At 35.4% G+C, this 21,326-nt stretch overlaps 1 long non-coding RNA gene across 2 annotated transcripts; it reads left to right on the top strand.

Annotated features, from left to right (window-relative positions):
• The first annotated feature begins 1,224 nt into the window (after window positions 1-1,224).
• LOC149953508 (uncharacterized) lies at window positions 1,225-2,739 on the top strand. Of its 2 annotated transcripts, none has more exons than XR_016480086.1 (5): window positions 1,225-1,322; window positions 2,157-2,280; window positions 2,343-2,402; window positions 2,469-2,584; window positions 2,665-2,739. It is a non-coding gene; the product is annotated as an uncharacterized LOC149953508 (long non-coding RNA). The 2 variants fall into 2 exon arrangements; XR_016480087.1 differs by having other exon boundaries at window positions 2,469-2,532; window positions 2,635-2,714.
• Window positions 2,740-21,326: the final 18,587 nt, after the last annotated feature.

Genomic DNA, 21,326 nt, shown 5'->3' on the forward strand with positions numbered 1-21,326 from the left:
GAGGGGTTATCAGGTTCATTTCAAATTGTTTACGTGATATCTCAGAGCATATTGCGGCCAGAAGAAATCCAACGAAATTAGGTGACAATTTCAAGGATAAGTACCGGTCCTTGACGCGATTTGCGCTAAGTAAGAGCTTTGAAAGACCGATATCGAAATACGGAAAATAGTATTTATTTTCCGTTAGGCTTAATAAATGTTCTAATTAAAAGTGATATTCTACACTTTTTATATACGCGTACTTCAATGTTTAAACTCACAAACCAGATACATCAAATTTTGTGAAAAATAAATTTTGATGTATTAAAAAATAGGTTAAATTTTAATAAAAGCGCTGCTACTTCAGTATTTTTAATAAAATTTATTTTAAAATCTCGAAATTTTGTTAAATATGTTTTATTAAAAATACTTCAATTAAAATTTAATATAGTTATTTATCATGGTAGCTAAAGAAAAACTGTTTGATACTGGAAATTTGTATAAAGTTATGCGTTATAAATAGTAATAGTTAGTGTAGGGAGCTGTTGGCTCGCGTGGCATGCAGGGCTTGCCACCACCCTCCTACGCATTGTAACCCGACCACCTGAATTAAATGCTTCAAAAGTCGCTTGATGACTTAGGCCTAAGGTGGTGCCTTGGGTATTAGCCTAGCTGATTATTAAATCTGGAAAAACTAAAATAAATTTCAAAATGAACATGTATTGAATCTATTTTAAATAGTTAAATGTATTAAGTAAATTTTATTTGTTTTTGGAAAATTGGTAAGGAATTAATTTAGAAAAATATGCTTTACATTTCCAAATATAATAATAAAATTATTAATTTTTGCTCCTATTTACTTAAGAATTATTTCAAGCATTATATTTAAACAACGATATGATTAAATTTCACAGCGTAAATATTTCAACATTTTCTAATTTGAATAAATAAACCAATGAAAAAATAAAGCTACAAACTATGAAAAACATAACAGAACATTTCCAACCACGAAACAAAATTTAAAAACTAAAAATCGACAGAATCGAGAATTAATTCGGAAGAGGTATGGCAAGTCGCGCCTCTAAATCTATCAAGTTCCCCAACCGGGGGACCACGATAATCAAAACGTTACGTATTACCCCAGGTAATTTGCCAAACCACACCCCCTGGCTGGAGCCTGCGTTCAAAATGAGGGGATCAGTTTCGTATATAAGGCAGACTCAGATCTCGAAATCACCATCCGAATCCAACTCGTGAAGCAGACTCGAACAACAGTCGTTCCAAACTTCTCTCTACATTTTCCGTAGTTTGAAACCTACTCTAGCATCACCATGAAGGCTATGGTAAGTAACACTGACTTAAGGGGGAAGAATACGGTAAAAGCCTCTTTTTCGTTCAAGTTGAACGTTTCTGTTTTAAAAATGACATAATTGAATTATATTTTTATTAATAGGCTGAACCTTCCTCTAGTGCTTAAAATAATTTTGATAATTCTAATATTAATAGTTAACGAGATATAAGGTCCTAACTAAAGGGCTTGCCACCACCCTCCTACGCATTGTAACCTGGTTACCTGATTTAAAAGTATTAAAAATCGCTAGATGACTTGGGTCTAAGGTGGTGCCTTGGGTATTAGCCTAGCTGATTATTATTATTATTATTATTATAATTATTTATAAATATAGCTAGGCTTTCCCTTAGCACCATCCAAGATTATGATAACTCTATTTCTTTGCGAAAGTTCAGATAAATATGGCATCTTTGATACGGAAATAATAAAATTAATGGACGTAAATTACGAACGTTAATAATAATTCTATTATATTGAGAATGGATAAAATAATTTTTTTTTAAATATATTGCCTTTAGCAAATTAACGCATTTGCTGTATTTTTCGATTAAACGCTGAAAATTTCCATTTTTGCATGAAAATTCGAGTCGCAAATTAAACTGATTTTGAATCAAAACTTCAAAAGTAATTTTTGCAAAGTGTAGTACCTATTTGATGTATCAGAAATTAGTAGACTAAACAATTTTCGAAATCCGTCAAATTCAATTTTTTTTAGTTATTTTTTTTTGTTAATTACTTTAAGTAGCTGCATAGGCCTCCAATGCTTAGCATTATGGAAACCATTTAATACGGAAAACAAAAATGAGTATTCCAATTTAATTCTCAGCTCGCTCTTTTGTCCGTTCTTCTGGTGGCTTCAGTGGCCATGGGTGGATTGATTGGTGGCTACGGCGCTGGCTACGGCGGACTCGGTTACGGACACGGTTTGGGATACGGAGCCGGCTATGGAGGTAAGATCTCCGTAATTTAAGACGACGACCTTCAAATGACCTCTAATTTAAATGACCTTTAGGACTTTATGGAAGAGGAGGCTACGGCGGATGGGGCGGTCTCGGTGGTCATGGATACGGAGGTTGGACTTTATCAAATGTAATTATTAAGTTAATTAATCTAATTATTTAAATTATTTTAATTTCAGGCTGGGGACACGGCGGCTATGGTGGTTATGGCGGTTATGGCGGTCATGGCGGACACGGCTGGTGGTAAGAGACGGCAGTACTGCATGGATAATTAACCTTCCCAGGAGTGGCAATGGTAACGTATTCGGGACGGTAAATCAACGTAACACGTCATTTATCCCGTAGAACTAATTAAGTACCATCTACTTACCACAGGAACTGGTGTCCGTTGTTGATGTCTGATCAGGATAAATCTTTTTCTCCCTTATTTCATATTATTAATTTTGTTGTCTTTTAATAAAAATTGATATATTTTTATAAATAAAATAGTACAAGTGTTCTTCTTAAATTTCGGTCTGAACCTCGCTCCAACCTAGGAGCAACAAACACGAGGAGAACGCAGCTAGCCTTTAAACACGCTAACGCAGTGTTGTGTACAAATTTCATTGGACGAACCTTTACTCTGAACCCTTTTTACGGAAAGGGGGAAGACAATTTCCGAATTTTCCCCTTCCGACGTCAGCAGGTGCTAAAGCGTCGAACCAATGAAAACTGTATGCAAAAAAATGCACGACTTCTGACGGGTTGCGTTCTCCTTGTGTGCGGTTCTGTGTTTGTTGCTCCTGTTGTTTCTGTACTTGCTTCAAAAGTCACTTGATGACTTAGGCCTAAGGTGGTGTCTTGGGTATTAGCTGATTATTTAAGGTTTTGCTCTTTCCAATGAATCATTAATTATCCATAGCTAAAATTTCGTGCAACCAACACTTTAAACGCACTCTCGCAAGCTCAAAATTTGTGTTAGCGTCGAGTTCGGGACTACTTATTTTCTTTCAATTTTTTCCATTCGATAGTAGCGCCAATGAGAGTAGCGGAGGTTTCTCTAACTACGCTGTACAGCCAAAGGTAGCGGAGAGAGGATTTTCAGCCCCCTGGAGTGACTGATTTCTAACTCTTTCGGGCATATAGTTCATTCCTTCCCACATATACTTTTACTCTAAGGTTCGACTTTCGCAATAAAGATTGAAGTGAGATTGGAATAGCTCGTAGCACGCGTCGCGATAGACTCCATCGCCATCTCTTTTTAATAAAAGAACTATGTGAGAAAATTCAGCTGGGGAATTTTAGGGTTCAAACATTTCTGTTAATTCTCAAAGGAGTGGGTGCAAAAGTAAGTGGCTTGTAAAGACGCTTCCATCCACCATCTGATTTATACGAGATCCGAGATCTTGACCTGATAATTGCACTTCAAATTCCTTTAATTAGTTCAATTAAAAGACTCAAATAAATTGAGCTAGAACTTTATAAAATGTGTTTATTTCACACGAACCGTCCATGCTATGGATGATTTTTTGCTGCCTTAAAAATTCAAAAGTATTTTATGAATAAATATTTCCAGTTAAAAAATTTATAAACAGCAATTAGATTTTGGTAATTTGCGAGTTAGCCCTTAGACTGATAAATATATTGAAAACTATCATATAAACTGAAATGTAAATATTAACTGATAATAAAAATATTCACGCGTACCTCTTAAAAAGGGTTCAATAGATAATCTCATATAAAATCATAAAATCGATGACTTTTATTAATCCTAATGGCACCCCGTTTTAAAGCAAAATCTTTTATGGGCATTGTTAGTTTCACCAGAAGTATTTAATACCATAAGTAACATAATAAAAATAAGTATGACACTCCTAATTGCTTTAATGCTAATTTTCTAACCGAACCTTTTTCGGCACTGATACTCTCTTCAAGCTGTGACTTGGACTCGCGACTTACCGTTTTGGATGACTACTTTTTGATAAAAATTTAAGCCTAATATCGGAGAGCACGTTAATCTGGAGTCGCGAGGGGCTTTGGCTTTGTTTTGAAATGCCAAAAAATGCGTGATAAAAAACATGAGCTCGTGGCGCCGAGAAAAACGTTTTTAATTTTTATCATTTTAGCCTAATATTCCGCCTATCTATCGGAAACCAGATATTTCGGCTTAGTCGAAGTCTCGCGTATTTTAGACACTAGAGGGCTCTGTGCTAAGAAAACATTTTGATTAAATATGAAAATCAGTTTGGGTGTAAATCTCGTTAATTTTCATACTTATTGTTATTATGTTAGTTATGTTAATACATATCTTAAGAGAGAAGTTCGCTTGAAACATGTGGAAAATATGGCTTGGTAAAATATTTAAGTATACGAAGTGTAGTTTTTACATTTTACATCGTTCCAACTAAAAAATGAAGAGGTGCTTATTTTTACATGATACATCTAACGACAGGAAATATCTAATCCTCGCTGCACCAATTAGAGGTTTTGAAATCAAAGAACCACAAGTTGAGACATTTTTCTGGAAATCTACATAATTGCCGAAATAGTTTAAGAGTTGTATCAACTTAAAAATATCCTAACAAAATTAATTTCATCTTTTAGACGTTGCTGCAGAAGCGGAAAACTGTTCATCTATTTTGAAAATCATTTGTTAAATTGAATACGAATGTAAAATGGAAATGATATCAGGGAATCATAATTTAAGTATCTTTTCTTTTTATGCGTTTCATCTTGCCATCTTCTGTCCAAAATTTTAAATTATTTTGATATTTTTTTGTTAATGTCCCTAACTTTAAAACAGATAGCATTGATGGGCACAAAGAACCTGAAATCAGTTTCAAAATTGAATATTTTATTTAAAAAAAATCACAAAGAAAGGATCTGCAATATATTTAAGCATTTAACGGGAGGAAAGTTCGGAGTTTATTTTAAATCTTATTTTTTTATATATTGTCTACGGGAGGAAAAATCTTGGGGTTTTTTATGCCTGTATTGTTTAAATGATTTGTCATGACAAGTGTATTGGGAGGGATCAACATTGTTATTATTCCTAAGTATAATTAAATAGGGTAGCCACACGTCAGGGGAAACTGGGAAAAGTCGGGGAATTTTAAAATAGGCCTAAAAAGTCAGGGAATTTTAAGGATTTGTAAAATATCAGGGAAAAGTCAGGGATTTAAATTTTATCTCGACACTTTTTAAAGATAATTTTACTCTAGATCTATGACAAATTCTATGATTATCATTTATTTCCTTGAAAATTTGGCAAATTTTTTCAACATTGCAATAACCTTTTTACTGAAATATAAGTTCATTTAAATTTATTTACTTCTGATAAAAGTAAAATATAACATAAAAATTTTGGCCTTAGAAAGTCAGGGAAAACAGGGAATAGTCTGGGAATTTGAATATGAAACTTTTGTGGCAACCCTGTTAAATAATTCTTGGTTGGATCTTATTTTATAATAAACTTATAAACTTATAAACTTCTAATATAATTCTTGGTAAGATATTATTTTATAATAAACTTATAATATTATAATATTATAATATAATTCTTGGTAAGATATTATTTTATAATAAACTCATAAACTTATAAACTTCTAATATAATTCTTGGTAAGATATTATTTTATAATAAACTCATAAACTTATAAACTTCTAATATAATTCTTGGTAAGATATTATTTTATAATAAACTTATAAACTTATAATATTATAATATTATAATATAATTCTTGGTTGGATATTATTTTATAATAAACTCATAAACTTATAAACTTCTAATATAATTCTTGGTAAGATATTATTTTATAATAAACTTATAAACTTCTAATATAATTTTTGGTAAGATATTATTTTATAATAAACTTATAAACTTATAAACTTCGAATATAATTCTTGGTAAGATATTATTTTATAATAAACTTATAAACTTATAAAGTTCTAATATAATTCTTGGTAAGATATTATTTTATAATAAACTTATAAACTTCTAATATAATTCTTGGTAAGATATTATTTTATAATCAACTTATAAACTTATAAACTTCTAATATAATTTTTGGTAAGATATTATTTTATAATAAACTTATAAACTTATAAGCTTATAAACTTCTAATATAATTTTTGGTAAGATATTATTTTATAATAAACTTATAAACTTATAAACTTCTAATATAATTCTTGGTAAGATATTATTTTATAATAAACTTATAAACTTATAATATTATAATATTATAATATAATTCTTGGTAAGATATTATTTTATAATAAACTCATAAACTTATAAACTTCTAATATAATTCTTGGTAAGATATTATTGTATAATAAACTCATAAACTTATAAAGTTCTAATATAATTCTTGGTAAGATATTATTTTATAATAAACTTATAAACTTATAAACTTATAATATAATTCTTGGTAAGATATTATTTTATAATAAACTTATAAACTTATAAACTTCTAATATAATTTTTGGTAAGATATTTTTTATAATAAACTTATAAACTTATAAACTTCTAATATAATTCTTGGTAAGATATTATTTTATAATAAACTTATAAACTTCTAATATAATTCTTGGTAAGATATTATTTTATAATAAACTTATAAACTTCTAATATAATTCTTGGTAAGATATTATGTTATAATAACAGAAGGTGATAATACACCTCACTTATAAACTTCTAAAAACATTAAGCATTTTTAAATACTGTAATTCGTGTAGCCTTAGATGGCACTAATTATCTTCACGCCGTGTTCGTTCTTGGTACTATCATGCAAAGAATATTCTTTGTATCATGTTTGAAGTGGCCCAATGAACGGGAACATTGAATTTAGGATGCACCATGAAATGTGCCCATGTGACTGCTTTTCTGGGAAACTTGTAATATCTGATTTAACTTTGCTTTTTGTTTATTTTAACATTATGTATAACTAGGATTTGATGAAAGAGTTAATTTCTATGTCATGCATCTTAGACTACTCTCAAGATGTCAGCAAGGGACCTTATAATTTTGTTTTATTAATTAGGAATAAAAAATATAATCGATAACGTGAATGGAAGATTTTGTAGTTTTTTTTCTGTACAATGTAGATTGTTGTAAGTGCCCTCGTTCACGTTTATAAGAGAACATCTCTAAAGACCATGTTATTAATAGATTATAATCCTTTTGGTTCGCGCGTGGGTGCAACTGTCGATCAGCTGATATTCCTTAAAATGCTGTGTCACTACACTTTCAAAAAATTGAAAAACAGCTTTAAATAACGCCCGTATCTATGGGTATCATTAGGCTAGATATACAAGTGTATAATTACCTAGTACAAACTCATATACAAAATAAGTGGTTAGCACTTTCGCCTCGCAGCAAGAGGAGCCGAGTTCGACCCCAGTTTGTGACACTGGCTGAAACTCTGAACATTTCTTGGTGAATTATTGTAGAAAATATAAATTAAGTATAGAATTTAAGTGAAATAAAAATTAGAACTTAAGTGTATCAATAAAATTATAAAGAGCTCTATTTATTCAAACATATCAAAAGTTTAACAAATAAACTATAAATAAAATTGGTAATCACAAGTTAGAAAACTACCAAAATATTACAAATGGTGTATTTAAATTTAACAAAACTAACCAATGTAAAGGGTAAAAATCTATTTAGTTGTAAACTAAAAATGTAAATCAATACACTCTTTTACGAAGTCAGCCATTTCATTACAGGCCTAATTTAAAATAGTACAGGCAAGGGCGCCTTCACGTGCTCATCAGCTCGAGACGTCGCGTGCACTTGACCGCGTGAAGCGGCCTTGCATGCACTATTTGAAATCAGACCTGTAATAAAATGGCAGCTCTCACAAATAAGGATATAAAAGAGTGTATTGGTAACGGAATTTCCCGCGAAATTTATGTATTTTTTGTTTTGGTTTAAAATGTGTAAAAATCCATTTATGTATTGTATTTTTTGTTTTGGTTTAAAATGTATTTCAACATTGGTAAAAAGCACTCCTAAGGAATGTAAGCTTGCGGATATTGGCTGTTATTGTAAAGCGGCCAGAAACTCAGCGGGAGTAAAGATGTCACTGCTTATTTCGAAGCTTTGGTTGGGATTAGGAAATACTAAATTCCTCCCGTTCAAATTTTTGTATAGAAGCTGGGAAAACCAGTGATCGTCTTAAAACCTTGTAAGGGACACTCTGAACGTCCCAACCCAAATCATAGGGATAAAAAAAGTTGCCCACCTGTTCAAAATAAAATAGCCAATTCTTTGTATAGAAGCTGGGAAAACCAGTGATCGTCTTAAAACCTTGTAAGGGACACTCTGAACGTCCCAACCCAAATCATAGGGATAAAAAAAGTTGCCCACCTGTTCAAAATAAAATAGCCAATTCTTTGTATAGAAGCTGGGAAAACCAGTGATCGTCTTAAAACCTTGTAAGGGACACTCTGAACGTCCCAACCCAAATCATAGGGATAAAAAAAGTTGCCCACCTGTTCAAAATAAAATAGCCAATTCTTTGTATAGAAGCTGGGAAAACTAGTGATCGTCTTAAAACCTTGTAAGGGACACTCTGAACGTCCCAACCCAAATCATAGGGATAAAAAAAGTTGCCCACCTGTTCAAAATAAAATAGCCAATTCTTTGTATAGAAGCTGGGAAAACCAGTGATCGTCTTAAAACCTTGTAAGGGACACTCTGAACGTCCCAACCCAAATCATAGGGATAAAAAAAGTTGCCCACCTGTTCAAAATAAAATAGCCAATTCTTTGTATAGAAGCTGGGAAAACCAGTGATCGTCTTAAAACCTTGTAAGGGACACTCTGAACGTCCCAACCCAAATCATAGGGATAAAAAAAGTTGCCCACCTGTTCAAAATAAAATAGCCAATTCTTTGTATAGAAGCTGGGAAAACTAGTGATCGTCTTAAAACCTTGTAAGGGACACTCTGAACGTCCCAACCCAAATCATAGGGATAAAAAAAGTTGCCCACCTGTTCAAAATAAAATAGCCAATTCTTTGTATAGAAGCTGGGAAAACCAGTGATCGTCTTAAAACCTTGTAAGGGACACTCTGAACGTCCCAACCCAAATCATAGGGATAAAAAAAGTTGCCCACCTGTTCAAAATAAAATAGCCAATTCTTTGTATAGAAGCTGGGAAAACCAGTGATCGTCTTAAAACCTTGTAAGGGACACTCTGAACGTCCCAACCCAAATCATAGGGATAAAAAAAGTTGCCCACCTGTTCAAAATAAAATAGCCAATTCTTTGTATAGAAGCTGGGGAAACCAGTGATCGTCTTAAAACCTTGTAAGGGACACTCTGAACGTCCCAACCCAAATCATAGGGATAAAAAAAGTTGCCCACCTGTTCAAAATAAAATAGCCAATTCTTTGTATAGAAGCTGGGAAAACCAGTGATCGTCTTAAAACCTTGTAAGGGACACTCTGAACGTCCCAACCCAAATCATAGGGATAAAAAAAGTTGCCCACCTGTTCAAAATAAAATAGCCAATTCTTTGTATAGAAGCTGGGAAAACCAGTGATCGTCTTAAAACCTTGTAAGGGACACTCTGAACGTCCCAACCCAAATCATAGGGATAAAAAAAGTTGCCCACCTGTTCAAAATAAAATAGCCAATTCTTTGTATAGAAGCTGGGAAAACTAGTGATCGTCTTAAAACCTTGTAAGGGACACTCTGAACGTCCCAACCCAAATCATAGGGATAAAAAAAGTTGCCCACCTGTTCAAAATAAAATAGCCAATTCTTTGTATAGAAGCTGGGAAAACTAGTGATCGTCTTAAAACCTTGTAAGGGACACTCTGAACGTCCCAACCCAAATCATAGGGATAAAAAAAGTTGCCCACCTGTTCAAAATAAAATAGCCAATTCTTTGTATAGAAGCTGGGAAAACTAGTGATCGTCTTAAAACCTTGTAAGGGACACTCTGAACGTCCCAACCCAAATCATAGGGATAAAAAAAGTTGCCCACCTGTTCAAAATAAAATAGCCAATTCTTTGTATAGAAGCTGGGAAAACCAGTGATCGTCTTAAAACCTTGTAAGGGACACTCTGAACGTCCCAACCCAAATCATAGGGATAAAAAAAGTTGCCCACCTGTTCAAAATAAAATAGCCAATTCTTTGTATAGAAGCTGGGAAAACCAGTGATCGTCTTAAAACCTTGTAAGGGACACTCTGAACGTCCCAACCCAAATCATAGCGATAAAAAAAGTTGCCCACCTGTTCAAAATAAAATAGCCAATTCTTTGTATAGAAGCTGGGAAAACCAGTGATCGTCTTAAAACCTTGTAAGGGACACTCTGAACGTCCCAACCCAAATCATAGGGATAAAAAAAGTTGCCCACCTGTTCAAAATAAAATAGCCAATTCTTTGTATAGAAGCTGGGAAAACTAGTGATCGTCTTAAAACCTTGTAAGGGACACTCTGAACGTCCCAACCCAAATCATAGGGATAAAAAAAGTTGCCCACCTGTTCAAAATAAAATAGCCAATTCTTTGTATAGAAGCTGGGAAAACTAGTGATCGTCTTAAAACCTTGTAAGGGACACTCTGAACGTCCCAACCCAAATCATAGGGATAAAAAAAGTTGCCCACCTGTTCAAAATAAAATAGCCAATTCTTTGTATAGAAGCTGGGAAAACTAGTGATCGTCTTAAAACCTTGTAAGGGACACTCTGAACGTCCCAACCCAAATCATAGGGATAAAAAAAGTTGCCCACCTGTTCAAAATAAAATAGCCAATTCTTTGTATAGAAGCTGGGAAAACCAGTGATCGTCTTAAAACCTTGTAAGGGACACTCTGAACGTCCCAACCCAAATCATAGGGATAAAAAAAGTTGCCCACCTGTTCAAAATAAAATAGCCAATTCTTTGTATAGAAGCTGGGAAAACTAGTGATCGTCTTAAAACCTTGTAAGGGACACTCTGAACGTCCCAACCCAAATCATAGGGATAAAAAAAGTTGCCCACCTGTTCAAAATAAAATAGCCAATTCTTTGTATAGAAGCTGGGAAAACTAGTGATCGTCTTAAAACCTTGTAAGGGACACTCTGAACGTCCCAACCCAAATCATAGGGATAAAAAAAGTTGCCCACCTGTTCAAAATAAAATAGCCAATTCTTTGTATAGAAGCTGGGAAAACTAGTGATCGTCTTAAAACCTTGTAAGGGACACTCTGAACGTCCCAACCCAAATCATAGGGATAAAAAAAGTTGCCCACCTGTTCAAAATAAAATAGCCAATTCTTTGTATAGAAGCTGGGAAAACTAGTGATCGTCTTAAAACCTTGTAAGGGACACTCTGAACGTCCCAACCCAAATCATAGGGATAAAAAAAGTTGCCCACCTGTTCAAAATAAAATAGCCAATTCTTTGTATAGAAGCTGGGAAAACTAGTGATCGTCTTAAAACCTTGTAAGGGACACTCTGAACGTCCCAACCCAAATCATAGGGATAAAAAAAGTTGCCCACCTGTTCAAAATAAAATAGCCAATTCTTTGTATAGAAGCTGGGAAAACTAGTGATCGTCTTAAAACCTTGTAAGGGACACTCTGAACGTCCCAACCCAAATCATAGGGATAAAAAAAGTTGCCCACCTGTTCAAAATAAAATAGCCAATTCTTTGTATAGAAGCTGGGAAAACCAGTGATCGTCTTAAAACCTTGTAAGGGACACTCTGAACGTCCCAACCCAAATCATAGGGATAAAAAAAGTTGCCCACCTGTTCAAAATAAAATAGCCAATTCTTTGTATAGAAGCTGGGAAAACTAGTGATCGTCTTAAAACCTTGTAAGGGACACTCTGAACGTCCCAACCCAAATCATAGGGATAAAAAAAGTTGCCCACCTGTTCAAAATAAAATAGCCAATTCTTTGTATAGAAGCTGGGAAAACTAGTGATCGTCTTAAAACCTTGTAAGGGACACTCTGAACGTCCCAACCCAAATCATAGGGATAAAAAAAGTTGCCCACCTGTTCAAAATAAAATAGCCAATTCTTTGTATAGAAGCTGGGAAAACTAGTGATCGTCTTAAAACCTTGTAAGGGACACTCTGAACGTCCCAACCCAAATCATAGGGATAAAAAAAGTTGCCCACCTGTTCAAAATAAAATAGCCAATTCTTTGTATAGAAGCTGGGAAAACCAGTGATCGTCTTAAAACCTTGTAAGGGACACTCTGAACGTCCCAACCCAAATCATAGGGATAAAAAAAGTTGCCCACCTGTTCAAAATAAAATAGCCAATTCTTTGTATAGAAGCTGGGAAAACCAGTGATCGTCTTAAAACCTTGTAAGGGACACTCTGAACGTCCCAACCCAAATCATAGGGATAAAAAAAGTTGCCCACCTGTTCAAAATAAAATAGCCAATTCTTTGTATAGAAGCTGGGAAAACCAGTGATCGTCTTAAAACCTTGTAAGGGACACTCTGAACGTCCCAACCCAAATCATAGGGATAAAAAAAGTTGCCCACCTGTTCAAAATAAAATAGCCAATTCTTTGTATAGAAGCTGGGAAAACTAGTGATCGTCTTAAAACCTTGTAAGGGACACTCTGAACGTCCCAACCCAAATCATAGGGATAAAAAAAGTTGCCCACCTGTTCAAAATAAAATAGCCAATTCTTTGTATAGAAGCTGGGAAAACTAGTGATCGTCTTAAAACCTTGTAAGGGACACTCTGAACGTCCCAACCCAAATCATAGGGATAAAAAAAGTTGCCCACCTGTTCAAAATAAAATAGCCAATTCTTTGTATAGAAGCTGGGAAAACTAGTGATCGTCTTAAAACCTTGTAAGGGACACTCTGAACGTCCCAACCCAAATCATAGGGATAAAAAAAGTTGCCCACCTGTTCAAAATAAAATAGCCAATTCTTTGTATAGAAGCTGGGAAAACCAGTGATCGTCTTAAAACCTTGTAAGGGACACTCTGAACGTCCCAACCCAAATCATAGGGATAAAAAAAGTTGCCCACCTGTTCAAAATAAAATAGCCAATTCTTTGTATAGAAGCTGGGAAAACCAGTGATCGTCTTAAAACCTTGTAAGGGACACTCTGAACGTCCCAACCCAAATCATAGGGATAAAAAAAGTTGCCCACCTGTTCAAAATAAAATAGCCAATTCTTTGTATAGAAGCTGGGAAAACCAGTGATCGTCTTAAAACCTTGTAAGGGACACTCTGAACGTCCCAACCCAAATCATAGGGATAAAAAAAGTTGCCCACCTGTTCAAAATAAAATAGCCAATTCTTTGTATAGAAGCTGGGAAAACCAGTGATCGTCTTAAAACCTTGTAAGGGACACTCTGAACGTCCCAACCCAAATCATAGGGATAAAAAAAGTTGCCCACCTGTTCAAAATAAAATAGCCAATTCTTTGTATAGAAGCTGGGAAAACCAGTGATCGTCTTAAAACCTTGTAAGGGACACTCTGAACGTCCCAACCCAAATCATAGGGATAAAAAAAGTTGCCCACCTGTTCAAAATAAAATAGCCAATTCTTTGTATAGAAGCTGGGAAAACTAGTGATCGTCTTAAAACCTTGTAAGGGACACTCTGAACGTCCCAACCCAAATCATAGGGATAAAAAAAGTTGCCCACCTGTTCAAAATAAAATAGCCAATTCTTTGTATAGAAGCTGGGAAAACCAGTGATCGTCTTAAAACCTTGTAAGGGACACTCTGAACGTCCCAACCCAAATCATAGGGATAAAAAAAGTTGCCCACCTGTTCAAAATAAAATAGCCAATTCTTTGTATAGAAGCTGGGAAAACCAGTGATCGTCTTAAAACCTTGTAAGGGACACTCTGAACGTCCCAACCCAAATCATAGGGATAAAAAAAGTTGCCCACCTGTTCAAAATAAAATAGCCAATTCTTTGTATAGAAGCTGGGAAAACCAGTGATCGTCTTAAAACCTTGTAAGGGACACTCTGAACGTCCCAACCCAAATCATAGGGATAAAAAAAGTTGCCCACCTGTTCAAAATAAAATAGCCAATTCTTTGTATAGAAGCTGGGAAAACCAGTGATCGTCTTAAAACCTTGTAAGGGACACGCTGAACGTCCCAACCCAAATCATAGGGATAAAAAAAGTTGCCCACCTGTTCAAAATAAAATAGCCAATTCTTTGTATAGAAGCTGGGAAAACCAGTGATCGTCTTAAAACCTTGTAAGGGACACGCTGAACGTCCCAACCCAAATCATAGGGATAAAAAAAGTTGCCCACCTGTTCAAAATAAAATAGCCAATTCTTTGTATAGAAGCTGGGAAAACCAGTGATCGTCTTAAAACCTTGTAAGGGACACTCTGAACGTCCCAACCCAAATCATAGGGATAAAAAAAGTTGCCCACCTGTTCAAAATAAAATAGCCAATTCTTTGTATAGAAGCTGGGAAAACCAGTGATCGTCTTAAAACCTTGTAAGGGACACTCTGAACGTCCCAACCCAAATCATAGGGATAAAAAAAGTTGCCCACCTGTTCAAAATAAAATAGCCAATTCTTTGTATAGAAGCTGGGAAAACCAGTGATCGTCTTAAAACCTTGTAAGGGACACTCTGAACGTCCCAACCCAAATCATAGGGATAAAAAAAGTTGCCCACCTGTTCAAAATAAAATAGCCAATTCTTTGTATAGAAGCTGGGAAAACCAGTGATCGTCTTAAAACCTTGTAAGGGACACGCTGAACGTCCCAACCCAAATCATAGGGATAAAAAAAGTTGCCCACCTGTTCAAAATAAAATAGCCAATTCTTTGTATAGAAGCTGGGAAAACCAGTGATCGTCTTAAAACCTTGTAAGGGACACTCTGAACGTCCCAACCCAAATCATAGGGATAAAAAAAGTTGCCCACCTGTTCAAAATAAAATAGCCAATTCTTTGTATAGAAGCTGGGAAAACCAGTGATCGTCTTAAAACCTTGTAAGGGACACTCTGAACGTCCCAACCCAAATCATAGGGATAAAAAAAGTTGCCCACCTGTTCAAAATAAAATAGCCAATTCTTTGTATAGAAGCTGGGAAAACCAGTGATCGTCTTAAAACCTTGTAAGGGACACGCTGAACGTCCCAACCCAAATCATAGGGATAAAAAAAGTTGCCCACCTGTTCAAAATAAAATAGCCAATTCTTTGTATAGAAGCTGGGAAAACCAGTGATCGTCTTAAAACCTTGTAAGGGACACGCTGAACGTCCCAACCCAAATCATAGGGATAAAAAAAGTTGCCCACCTGTTCAAAATAAAATAGCCAATTCTTTGTATAGAAGCTGGGAAAACCAGTGATCGTCTTAAAACCTTGTAAGGGACACTCTGAACGTCCCAACCCAAATCATAGGGATAAAAAAAGTTACCCACCTGTTCAAAATAAAATAGCCAATTCTTTGTATAGAAGCTGGGAAAACCAGTGATCGTCTTAAAACCTTGTAAGGGACACTCTGAACGTCCCAACCCAAATCATAGGGATAAAAAAAGTTGCCCACCTGTTCAAAATAAAATAGCCAATTCTTTGTATAGAAGCTGGGAAAACCAGTGATCGTCTTAAAACCTTGTAAGGGACACGCTGAACGTCCCAACCCAAATCATAGGGATAAAAAAAGTTGCCCACCTGTTCAAAATAAAATAGCCAATTCTTTGTATAGAAGCTGGGAAAACCAGTGATCGTCTTAAAACCTTGTAAGGGACACGCTGAACGTCCCAACCCAAATCATAGGGATAAAAAAAGTTGCCCACCTGTTCAAAATAAAATAGCCAATTCTTTGTATAGAAGCTGGGAAAACCAGTGATCGTCTTAAAACCTTGTAAGGGACACGCTGAACGTCCCAACCCAAATCATAGGGATAAAAAAAGTTGCCCACCTGTTCAAAATAAAATAGCCAATTCTTTGTATAGAAGCTGGGAAAACCAGTGATCGTCTTAAAACCTTGTAAGGGACACGCTGAACGTCCCAACCCAAATCATAGGGATAAAAAAAGTTGCCCACCTGTTCAAAATAAAATAGCCAATTCTTTGTATAGAAGCTGGGAAAACCAGTGATCGTCTTAAAACCTTGTAAGGGACACGCTGAACGTCCCAACCCAAATCATAGGGATAAAAAAAGTTGCCCACCTGTTCAAAATAAAATAGCCAATTCTTTGTATAGAAGCTGGGAAAACCAGTGATCGTCTTAAAACCTTGTAAGGGACACGCTGAACGTCCCAACCCAAATCATAGGGATAAAAAAAGTTGCCCACCTGTTCAAAATAAAATAGCCAATTCTTTGTATAGAAGCTGGGAAAACCAGTGATCGTCTTAAAACCTTGTAAGGGACACTCTGAACGTCCCAACCCAAATCATAGGGATAAAAAAAGTTACCCACCTGTTCAAAATAAAATAGCCAATTCTTTGTATAGAAGCTGGGAAAACCAGTGATCGTCTTAAAACCTTGTAAGGGACACTCTGAACGTCCCAACCCAAATCATAGGGATAAAAAAAGTTGCCCACCTGTTCAAAATAAAATAGCCAATTCTTTGTATAGAAGCTGGGAAAACCAGTGATCGTCTTAAAACCTTGTAAGGGACACTCTGAACGTCCCAACCCAAATCATAGGGATAAAAAAAGTTGCCCACCTGTTCAAAATAAAATAGCCAATTCTTTGTATAGAAGCTGGGAAAACCAGTGATCGTCTTAAAACCTTGTAAGGGACACTCTGAACGTCCCAACCCAAATCATAGGGATAAAAAAAGTTGCCCACCTGTTCAAAATAAAATAGCCAATTCTTTGTATAGAAGCTGGGAAAACCAGTGATCGTCTTAAAACCTTGTAAGGGACACTCTGAACGTCCCAACCCAAATCATAGGGATAAAAAAAGTTGCCCACCTGTTAAAAATAAAATAGCCAATTCTTTGTATAGAAGCTGGGAAAACCAGTGATCGTCTTAAAACCTTGTAAGGGACACTCTGAACGTCCCAACCCAAATCATAGGGATAAAAAAAGTTGCCCACCTGTTCAAAATAAAATAGCCAATTCTTTGTATAGAAGCTGGGAAAACCAGTGATCGTCTTAAAACCTTGTAAGGGACACTCTGAACGTCCCAACCCAAATCATAGGGATAAAAAAAGTTGCCCACCTGTTCAAAATAAAATAGCCAATTCTTTGTATAGAAGCTGGGAAAACTAGTGATCGTCTTAAAACCTTGTAAGGGACACTCTGAACGTCCCAACCCAAATCATAGGGATAAAAAAAGTTGCCCACCTGTTCAAAATAAAATAGCCAATTCTTTGTATAGAAGCTGGGAAAACTAGTGATCGTCTTAAAACCTTGTAAGGGACACGCTGAACGTCCCAACCCAAATCATAGGGATAAAAAAAGTTACCCACCTGTTCAAAATAAAATAGCCAATTCTTTTGTCGTAAAAACTACCTGAGAGCAAAAGTCAAGTAAGTCGAGATACGTGACTATTGAAAGAAATTCAAAATAAGAATCCTTGAGTGTTTTTAAATTATGGTGACTTAGTACAAAATTATCAATATATATTTTCACTCTATTTTGATCAATTTTCATTATTAGATTATAATTGTTATTATGCTAGATTTCGAACTTAAAACTGGTTTTTCTCAAATAGGGGTTTTCAGACATGCTTGACTCTTGCTCTAAGGTAGCGAGTTATAGTACGGTGCGCGGATAAAGGTTTAGAGTTCCCGATAAAACTTATAAAACTATAGCCAGTCTAATCGAAATAGGTAGCGAGCTAAAATTAATATGCTCTACGCCGTCTGGTAGGATAAGCACACTTTATAAAAAGGAAATTTTTTACCAAAAGCAGCACTTTCTCAACAACCACGTGCATTAAAGGGAATAGAACCTCTGTCGCGTTCTTTATGGAAGACCCAATCAATTTCCTTTATTCCCTTCACAATCAGCGATTATCAGCGCCGCAAGTGTGAAAAGCCGTGGAACCCTCGGAGGGCGACAGAAATACCAGAGGTAATCTGGCTCAGGTTATATTCCGAGGGGTCGGACATTTACCAAAATCCCGTACACTTTGTCTAAAATCGCAAAATCTTTTAACTCTCTCTATGGTAAATTAACATTGAAATCCCAAAATCACTTTAAAAATAATGATAAAATCACCAAAATCTCTACGAAATCCCGTACAAAATAATGGCAAGTGTCTGACCCCTCGTTATATTCCCTTAAACGCACTCTCGCAAGCTCAAAATTGGTGTTAGCGTCGAGTTCGGGACTACTTATTTTCTTTCAATTTTTTCCATTAGATAGTGGCGGCAATGAGAGTAGCGGAGGTTTCTCTAACTATGCTGTACAGCCAAAGGTAGCGGAGACAGGATTTTCAGCCCCCTGGAGTGACTGATTTCTAACTCTTTGGGGCATATAGTTCATTCCTTCCCACATATACTTTTACTCTAAGGTTCGACTTTCGCAATAAAGATTGAAGTGAGATTGGAATAGCTCGTAGCACGAGTCGCGATAGACTCCATCGCCATCTCTTTTTCATCAAAGAACTAAAAGCTACCTATGTGAGAAAATTCAGCTGGCGAGAGTGCGTTTAAACAACGATCCTAATCATCTGGTCATGCATACAGTGAAAAGCAAATACGAATCATGTTCATTGGTATAATAACAAACACCCTGTAAAATAGTTGATTTTATAAAATGTCTTTACGCTTGCCCAACTTGTTAAAATGTTGCCCTGGAATAGTTCAGCCAATGCCTAAGAATGAGTTAATAAATTCTTTAGTGGGAGAGAAAACGAATCCACAGCTGAAGCGGGGAGGCAACATTTCAACAAGATGGCCAAGGTTATTTTATAAAAAGAATTATTAGCGCCATTTCATTAAACATAAACTCTGAAAGTACCCAAAATAGCATAACCAAAACCATGTTTAGCAATACCCAAGATACCATAACGTAGCATAGCCAACCGCATCGAACCGCATAGTCAAGATAGCATAACGTGGAATAAGCCTCAACCTGTATAGCAAACGTGCAGTGCTCTAAACATCGCGGCGAAAGACTTGTAGAAGACAATAGACACAGTTCGTAGACGTTTCCAAGGTCGAAGATCGAATATTTGGAGACAGATGGCGCTTGTATCCTGTACTTATTTTTTGTCGAGTGACAACTGATTGGCATCTCTGGCAACTTGCTTGAAAGCTCTGACAACTTACTTGACAGCTCTGACAGATTGAGTGATGCTCATTATCGATATTCTATTCAAAAACGGACTGAGCCGTCGGTCAAGCTGTACACGCTTTCAATAGACGGTAAAATAAATGGGGGTGGAATTTTAAACCGTCATTGCCACTTAAAAACTGGACACTAGCCAGGGAGGGAACACCGGATTGGTTGGTATTGGAGCATGCGCAGAAGCCAATTTTTAACTTTCGCCGAGTAACAAATATCTAAATAGTGATTCTTCGTAGAGCACGTGGCGCCATCTAAGTAAACTGACCGTTATATTTCGGGAATAAAAGCTAGACAAAATGGTTGTTTAACTGTAAATTTACCTATAACTTGAATTCTTTAAATTAAAATACAAATTATTAACTGAGATCAATCGTAATGACGTGAAAAACGGTTGAAATAATTTCAGTGACAATTAAAGTCGCGAAGCGGAGAGGCTGGCATGCTGTCACGAAACGTTTCCCCTTTTTTCGTACCCCCAAATTCAAAAACCCTTCAGAGGCTGGGAAGCCGTTGGAATTTATTTTACCGTCTATACTCAAGAAATTGACAAGTTCAGTTTGGCGGGGGTCAAAATTCGCGTTTGGGAAAAGTCGAAGATCACACAGTTCGAGAGTTATTTAATTTTAATTAATTTCATTTAATAATATGCCTTGGTACGGAAAGTAAAAGAACTGAATAGTTCCTAAATAAAGCTTTTATTTAGCTACGTAATAGTAGAAGCTTATAAATTATCTCTTACTATTTAATAAGCGTATTTATACTGCTAATGTTACCGACTTGAAACATGAACCTTTGCAAGCTCCAGTTGATTTTACAAAAAATAGATTGAGAAATGATTTGGGTACATTTGTTCGAATTTCATTCGTCCGAACGGTGGTACAAATGTCCGAATGATCATTTGTCCGAATGCCGGAAAACAGGATCGTATGTCCGAAAACGTATTTCATTTGCCCGAAAAATGTATCAAAACTTTTGTTGGTGATTTAGTCGTTCAATTTATGTTAACTTTACTGGCGAATTTCATTTTTGCGAATAATCGTTTGTCCGTTTTTTCGAACATTAGGAATTGTTTTTTTTTAAATATTGTTAATATAAGAAAATAGTAACATTAACGTGAACCTAACCTAACCTAAAATATCCACAACATTCAACGCAATTCTCACTTACTAACAAACAACGATATTTACAATGTAGTTTTTTATTTTTTATTCTTGCACTAAAAAAAATCCGGACCAGAAAAAACAGCAATAAGAAATACTAATTTAGCGACAGAATTCGGACAAGTGATGCTACCGATTCGGACGAATGAAACAAACAATTTGTCCAATTCGAACAATTGAAACATTTGTTATTTCGGCGGTTCGGACGAATGAAATTCGAACATTTGCTCCACCGTTCGGACGATTGAAATTCGAACAAATGTACCTACCCCTGAGAAATATATCATGTACTAAATTTAAAAAAGCCTTACTGACAAAAATATGGTTCATAAATATGTAAATATACCACGAAATAAACATAGGGAGCATGTTTCTTTTTTATGTCCAACACGAATACAGTACTTCGTGATGTTACCTTCGACCACTAGTTAGCTTTAGTGCAAAGTCCGTAAGTTGCGAGATTTTTTTTATTTGTGGGTGCTTTTATTTGAAAATTGCGCCTTTAAAAAACGGAGGAGGACTAAGGCCATCTATTGAGCAGATAATGAAGTTACTCAGATGCTTATTAATGCTAAATGCCAGCCGTTTTAGTGGTCTTAGGCTCTTAGCTAACATTGATTTCAAATACAGAAACAAATGTTTATTTATTTTTCTCTTAACACCAATTTTATTTATTTATATAGAATAAACTAAAATAAAAA

The sequence above is a fragment of the Leiobunum rupestre genome, chromosome 3 (genome assembly GCF_980474605.1).
Source record: "Leiobunum rupestre chromosome 3, qqLeiRupe1.1.hap1, whole genome shotgun sequence".
Taxonomy (NCBI): Eukaryota; Metazoa; Arthropoda; class Arachnida; order Opiliones; family Sclerosomatidae; genus Leiobunum; species Leiobunum rupestre.